Genomic DNA, 8,170 nt, shown 5'->3' on the forward strand with positions numbered 1-8,170 from the left:
GAATTTCTGAAGCAGAGGGTTGTGAGGACTGCAATAGATGAAGAGTAGTATTAAATAACCAGGATTGACACAAATGTGTGTTTCAGGGTGATTTCTTGGGTTTAGTTACTAGTATACTGAGGAGGGATTTCTGACAGATCACACAGGGAGTTTCTTTCTGTAAGCAGTTCAGTCTATAAAAATCAGGATCCATAAGCCATGATGGATGCTAACATAGATGCTAAGGCAGATGCAGACAGTGATGGGAATGATTGTCTTCAGAACCTAAACTGGTCCAAGTCTACATTTCTATTTGGAGTTTAACATCAGGCTGCTTTCTGCACATTTCCCACTCATAAGCATTGCCTTCTCCTGCTATCACCTCAACTAGTTATGTGACAATCCCATTCAGCTGTCATACAAACAAGTTTATTATCATTTACATTAGGCATTCTACAGAGTAGAGGGTCGAAATTTATGACTTCCACATAACTGATTCGGGTGCCGCTTTCTAAATGTTCGCTCATTACCTTATTGCAACTCACTTCACTTTTTATGTTTTCATAAATAATGTACACTGGATCATGTTTGAGGTGGAGGCATGTTGGGACCCTGTCCTTTTAGAACTAGTCTGCCTGCATGGTGATCTTTCTTGGTGGTTGTGGCAGATGATGTGGCTATTTTGCAGGTCACAGTAGGATTTATAGCTGATATCTGATGTTCAAATCTGGCCTAGAAGTCCGATCTGGTTTTCTTTACAATCTGCTTGCAAATGGTACATCTGTTGCAGAATTTGGGGATTGCTGCAGCAAATCCATCCATCCATCCATCCATCCATCCATCCATCCATCCATGAATGAATGACAGACAGCCATGCAGGCTAACTCAGCAATTTAGAGAGGCCAATGAGCCTAACCGTCTTTTTATTGGACTGCAGGGTGAAGCTGGAATCAAGTAAATACCACTGAACAAAAAAAATTGAATTAAAACATAGAAACATACTTTAAGTGTACCATCCATACTTAGTAATACTACATTCTGTAAACTAGGGCCTCTGGGGTATCTCTGAACAAAATACATAGAACGCAGAAGGTGGGTTGATTTGAGTTGATTAATTTAACATTAATTTCTGGGCAGTAGGTTTAAACTCTCTCTAAAGCTTGTTTTTTTGTATCACCAGTTAATTTTACCACAATGAAACATGTGGTGTATTTTATTTACACATCAGAGTGCCTTATACGTAAAGTCTGTACTGGGTGGATGTAGGTATCTGAGGGTTGCTTTGTGTGTATTTCAGACAGAGGTTTGGATTTAACAGATTTCCATCCAAGTTGTATTTCCTACTTATTTGAAGATTTGTCGGTTTTTTTCGTTGTTGTTTTTTTTTTCCAGAACTTTTCTGAGTTAGTTTAGCTTCACTATTTGAGATCATCCACCTCAAGCTGTACAGCAGCCTGTTGTAGCAAGCCTCCCTTTGCAGCCAAACTCCCGTGTCTATTCTCTTCCTATATTGTGCACTGTTAAGACTGTCTGAAGCAAACCACACTCCTCTCCTTGTGACAGAGGTCAGCGAGTGCTCAGAGTCTGGTTGACGTCATGCTGCTGCAACCCCACAAACACAGCAGCAGGCAGAGAGACAGAGGAACCTGTAGACCAACTAACATGCATGCAGGGGATATATTAATAGCCCCTTCGCATATGCTAGCCTCACAGCAAGACACATGGCTTGATACTCCCTGAAGGCATAGCCAGCCTGAATATGTTGTGTGGAATCCACAAGTCTGCCTTATGCAAGAACAAGTGTCTCCTGCTAAGAGTGTGGAGGGAGAATCAGATTCTTATGATCAGGGATTATTTCAAGTAAATCATCCTCCTACAGTGAGGATGGTTTACACATGCTCTGTTACACTCCAGAAAATAACCCAGTGAGGATGCAGGCTTGGAGAATTGCTTCAGATTTTTTATTAGCTAATAAACTCTAGGAGGCAACTGCCATTAGGACCGTGGCTGATCCTGACTCCAAACTGCAGGATGCTGCAGCCGTCTACTGTATGTAAATATGAAATGGTTAAAGTCAGGAAGCAGTCAGATTCGACACTATTCTCTGGATGGTTGGCCAGTCAGGTTGACTTTGAAATGGATCGTGGGTGATTAGCTAGAAATGCTGGGAGAGTACCGAGGTCTCGGTGGTGAACCCCGACAGCTGGTGCCGGAGTCAGCAGAGCAACGATCCAGGTAATTAATTCTTTGACAAGCATCAGTGGTTTGGAAAATCGGTAAGAATGGCAGACTGATCAAAAAGGAAACATGTGGGGAGATGTTTAAACAGTGAGCGCTGAAGACGTCAGTCACGCAAGGACACAGACACCAACACTACTACTTATCGGTGACTATCAAAGAATATGAAGAAAACACAGCATGTTTTCCATTAACACTCAAAAGTATGTAAATTCATGCAATAAAAGTTCCTTCATACAGCATAGACTGTATAAACAAAGGCCAGCATACACATCACAGTGTCTTATAAAGGTATACCACTTACTTGAATATTTCCACGTATGTATTTCTTTGGAATTTTTGTGACTGACCAACACAAGGTGCTGTTGGTAGCACTGCTGCCAGGCAGCAAGAAGGTTTGGGTTCAGATCCTGGACTGGGGTGTTCCAGCATTTGAGTTTGCTTGTTCTGCCTGTGGATGTGTGGGTTGTCTTTGGGTACTCTGTCTTCCTCCCACAGTCCAAAAACATGCATGTAAAGTCAATTTGTTTGTCTAAATGGACCAAGCATGCATGGTCATCTCTCCTGTGGGTCTTTGTGTTATTCTGTGATGGACTGAAACCTGTCCAGAGTGCACCCTGCCTCTCGCCTAATAACCACTGGGGATAAGCACAAGCCCCCTCCCCCATCACTCTGAGAAGGAATAAATGAGTAGAGACCAGAGGTGTCCATCTTCAGGACTCTAGAACCTTCATGTTTTTGATGCTCACTTCAACACACCGTGCATGAGAATTAAGTCAATATTTTGTGGAATTATTTTTCATTGCAAATATAGCTGCACGTTTTTGGGATCTGTTCTTCCCAGCTTTGCACATCTGAAAGGTGAAGCTCGTTTCTTTGTTAACCTCTCCCTGTCTTCAGTGTTTGACTTTTATGTTAAGAGCATTGCTGACCAGTCATTGTTATGATTTGTGTGCTTGAGTTTTCTGATGCAATGCTGCAGCAGCAACTAGTCACACAGTTGGGTGTCCTCCACATTACAATGGTACAGGAGTCACTGTCAAGATTTAATAATGGTGAGCTTGCACAATATGACATGTTTAAGTCCTGTAAGATTTTTGAAATCCCAGTATGTGCCAGGCTTAATAGTTGCCCTGTTCATGGGTTCTCCCACTAAAGCTCTGGATCTCTGCAGGGTTGTTTGGTAAATGCTCACCTTGAGCATTTGTTTTTCCAATTTAGAAAATGACATGTTTAAAACAGACATCTAATGTCTTCACTGAACAGCTACATTTATACTGAGATTCAATTAGCCATAGGTGGAGTCTAATGACGTGACGTCTGAAAGCAGTTGGTTGCTAAATCTGTTATTAAGGGGTCTCTGAGTAAAGGGTTTGAAAACAAATGCATGCAACATCTTTTGGAGTTACATTTGTAAAAAAAAGTCTGTAAACTTTGTATTACTTTCCCCCCACTTGACATAAGTTAAGAACCTGAAGTTTGTTATCTTAAAGTGACAAAATGTGAAAAAGCATTTGCAAATACTTCTGCAATATACTGTATATACTGGCATGCTTGCATACACATACACATAGAATAAACACGCTGATCCAGTGCCGTCAACATCTACAGTAAACAAATCATGCACACAGACCGTACAGAAATACAGATTACCCACACATGTACATTCCCATCACAAATCCACCAATGCTGTATAAACATCAAGCGCTTTTACTGCAAATGTGTAACTCAATATCCAGACACGGACACGTGGTAAAGATCAATCAATTTTTGGTATTTATTATATGTATGTATTGCACTAAAAGTCTTTAGCTGCTGAATGAAATGCAAAGAATGGACATTATATTCATGGGTATGAGATCACATAAAAGCAAAACCATATTCAGCACTCTTCCTAAATACCTAGGAGGGAGGGTTGCTGTTACTGCCATTGGCTTGATTAAATCATGCCCATATTCCTTTCTTGATTGTATGGATGGAGAGAAAACACACAGACAGGCAGAACGGCCCTAATGAAACATCATAGGCATGCCTATTACAGATACTCTGCCTTAAACACAAATTCCCTATGCAGTTATTTGTTTTCATCCATCAGTATTCATTATTCGAGTGAACATATCATTGAAGTACAGCTATTGATCCCATATTAAAAGCCATTGTTATATTTCTATTCATCTGTGAGTCAGTTGAGGCAAAAAGGAAGGGTGACCAAATGTCATGGTGACAACATGGAGCATTGTCAAAGGTAGCTTTATCGATCAAGATAGACAGAGAGAGGGAGAAGCGAGATATTTCTGCAGGACCCCAACCGTCTGACATTTTAGAAAAGCTGTCCTTTTTATTTTCTCACCATCTATTGTTGCACACAGAGACCACAAAGGCCTTGATGCAGACAATGTGAGCTGTGGTCTTCACACCCACCAAAGACAGTGAGCAGCTTTTGATGTAGCTCTGTTTAAAAGGGGAGTCTTGTTCATTAAATTTATCTGTGGTAATTTTTATAGTTCACACACTGTGCTTCTCAGAAGGTGGCCCAAGCATTGTGTGGGGTTTTTGCTTTGACATTTTAAAGGCCCTGCTGTCATATGGTGTCAATGGTTTATCTGAAACACAATGTGGACGGTGGTTCCACAGTCTGCTAAGTGTCCAATTATGTTGCCAGGCATGTTCAGTGATTCCTTACGCAACTTAGAAGACTCCGAAACACTCCCAGTGGGATCTCTCTTCTTGTCTTTTCAGGCTCAGATCCAAATGAAAGCAAATGGTTGAAGAACTTAAGCTGCACACAGGCTGCTCTACCAAAGCTGAACTGCCACCAAAAGTCTCAGACTCCAAGAACAACACAATCAGGGCAGTACAATGCCTGAGTGTGTTGACATTGAGAAGGACTGCAGTGCACACAAACACACCAGATTTAAACTTTGACCTACTTTATTTGTCTTTTTCTGCAGTTCAATGTTACAAATCTGCTTGATAGACTTTTAGGTCGACACCAAGATATTTTAAAATATCGTTTTCATGACCTGGACAGTTGTTATGCCGCAAAAAAAAAAAAAAAGGTTTCATATGAATACCTGTCAGTATATGTCAATGTTTCTCATCTGAATGATTTTTCTTTGCAAATATAGAAACACAGGAAGCTTTGAGTATTCCATCATTAGTCAAAAATGTAAATATTGAATAATATGTGAAACCGTAGATATGTCTCTGTCTTTTTGTTAAATAGTGTAAACAGCCCCAGAAATTAGATAGCATTTTAACTACATTAAATTTTAGACATTTTTGCTCACTCTGGTATGAGGAGTGTCATAGAAGAAAGAAATCAGAATCCAGTTTTTTCATTGGCTGTCTAAATTCACATATATCTCAAAGTACCCCTAGTCCACGTCTGATTGTTTGATCAGCCCCTCCTGACGACTCCTCGCACAGAAGTTCAGGCTGCCAAGATGTAAGAGCTGTGCTACCTTCCATGGAGTAAAATAAACCCATTATAAGTCTTTGCTTTACTGGGTCAGAGCCAGGACTGATCACCCTGTTGGATTTTGTAGGGACAATTTGCTTTTGATTGTGTCAGATCCTGGTCATTTTGCCTGCTACTAACCCTTTTTCACCAGAAGGGGCGTTAGGAGCTGAAGGAACAGGGTGGTCAGGTGTTTCGCATGTTGTCATCAGTTGGACGACTATAAGAGGGAGGCGAGCCAGTACTTTGACGCCTGAGTGTTTTGCCTCTTCGTGGTATTCAACCTGGCCAATTTCATGGTTTTGAGAAGTTTGCATCTCTGAGAAGACTCTGTTTTTTTCCTTTGACTAATAGTCTGTTTTTTTGTCTCAGGTTACCCAAGCCTCGTTCGTTAAGAGATCTCAGGAGAACTTTCTAACAGTTTAAGGACTCTGGATTCTCGCTTTTTTCCCCGCTGGCAGCTGGATCAGACGTTTGCTTCACAGCTTCAGGCGAACCCTGTCCACCCTCTTCCGTACCTCTCAGGACTACCTTGCTCCGACGGTGCAGTGTTGCTCGCTGCCCCTCCAGGATCTCAACCTCTCTCCCTGGTGGACCTAACTCAAACTGACGTAAGCTCTCTCGTAGAGTACTTTTTAAGGTTTCTGTTGTGGTGTCTTACCTGCGTTCGTTTTCTCTTGCAGTCGCTCAGCAGCCTCTGTTTCCAGTACCTGGTTCCGCAAATAAAGCTTCTGAAACGCTTCTCTGTTTAATCGTGTTTTTCTGCATGTGGGTCAAGTCGGCCATCAACAATATGACAGATTACATTGGAGTATTTTGTGTGAAGTTCCTGCAAGATTTTGATTGTTTTTCTTCCACGCTTTGGACATGTAATCCAACATCACCTATTAACTTTTTAGATGCATTTCTCTTTGTATCTAACAATCTGGTTGAGAACCAACAACTGACAATCCTGTTTATGTTTTGATTTTCTTCTTTGTGTATTAAGACATTTTCCTCGCTATTTGTTATGTTCTTGTTACGGTTTGCAAGATATAGGACCCCAGAATGCAGACCAGAAGGCAGCATGACGGTAAGTGCAAAGGATTTAATAACAAAAAACTCACTCACTACAGGAGGCAGGAACAAAACAAATGGGCAGGAAAGACAGGCATGGCATGATCAAAAAAAACAAGACTTGGTTTGAGAAGACATGATCAGAGAAAAATGTTTCCGCGATGACTAACTGAACAAGTGTGTGTATATATGGAGTGAAAACCAGGTGGAGTAAGGAGACAGATTAACTTGGAGCAGGTGAACCGAATAAACTTAATTAACAGAACAAAACGTGGCTGGAGCAAAACAGAGACTCTTGAACACAAACTAGAAAAACATGAAGCAAAAGCATAACCAGATCCGAAAACCAAACTAGACAAAACATGAACAAGACGACAAAACAAAAGCATGACCAGGCAAATAAACAGAAACATGATTCAAAACTTGAACTGTTAATAAGACCAACAAAAACCCAGAAACCAAAAACCAAACAACCCCAAATCATAACAGTTCTTGCCTTCTTTAGTTCATATCCCTATGCCCATTATTGTTAGGTGTTTCCTTATAGTTAATTTTGTTTGTATTTTATTCTAGTGATCTTTTACATCTAGTTATTCCTGTTTGAATTCTGTTAGATACTCCCTTCGGTTTCTTTGTGTTTCTGTTCAGCTCTGTTCGTGTTAATCAGTCTCTTCCCTTCAGCATCTTCTTCTATCTCTGCCTCAGCTGAAACTCATTTGTTCTGTTTGGCTTATCTGTTTTTGTTGTCACTTTCCTTCCCCACCTCAGTATTTAAGCCCTTGACTTTTGTCCATTCACTGCTGGATTCTTCCGTTTACTGTATGTTCTCAATTGCTCCATCACCCCTGCCTGTTTTCCCTATGCTGGTTCTATGATCTGTTTACTTCGGATCAACATAGTAAGTTCTGTTAAGGTCATTATTAAAATACTCATTGCTTCATCCCTCTGCCTCTGGATCTGCATTTGGGTCCTTCCTAAAACCAAACATAATTTGTGTTGAGGCTTTCCCGGTAGTTGAGTGGTGGGTTGGAGAATCTGAATTCATGCTCCTTTTTAAATTAAAGTACATAGTTTAAAGGTAGGCCTCCCCTTGGGCAATTTTGAACTTTCAATTCCTCTGTCATAAACTTTCCATTTTTAGTAATATTAAGTGTAGAGTGGAATTAATGAAGTGTTTTTGCCTTTAGATTTGTTTGTTTATTTAATTCTTTGGCTCAGTCCAATCACACCTTCTCACACTCTTGCATTACTGCCTTTCATTTCAGTGGTATGGGAAGACATGGCACAGTAACAAAATAACACATTTGATCACCAGCTAAGCCAGGCTGCCACAATGTTTTGGACGAGTGCCACAGCTCACACATGCAATGCATGTGTGGAAGTTCTACAGCACTGATGCATATACTATTCAAATATCGCAGCCATTATCCAACTTTT

The 8,170-nt window shown here is 40.6% G+C and overlaps 1 long non-coding RNA gene across 1 annotated transcript; it reads left to right on the forward strand.

The window, feature by feature from the left end:
- The first annotated feature begins 1,928 nt into the window (after positions 1-1,928).
- Positions 1,929-6,417, forward strand: LOC124855993. Its single transcript, XR_007035210.1, has 2 exons — positions 1,929-2,214; positions 6,050-6,417. It is a non-coding gene; the product is annotated as an uncharacterized LOC124855993 (long non-coding RNA).
- Positions 6,418-8,170: the final 1,753 nt, after the last annotated feature.

The sequence above is a fragment of the Girardinichthys multiradiatus genome, chromosome 19, assembly GCF_021462225.1.
Source record: "Girardinichthys multiradiatus isolate DD_20200921_A chromosome 19, DD_fGirMul_XY1, whole genome shotgun sequence".
Taxonomy (NCBI): domain Eukaryota; kingdom Metazoa; phylum Chordata; class Actinopteri; order Cyprinodontiformes; family Goodeidae; genus Girardinichthys; species Girardinichthys multiradiatus.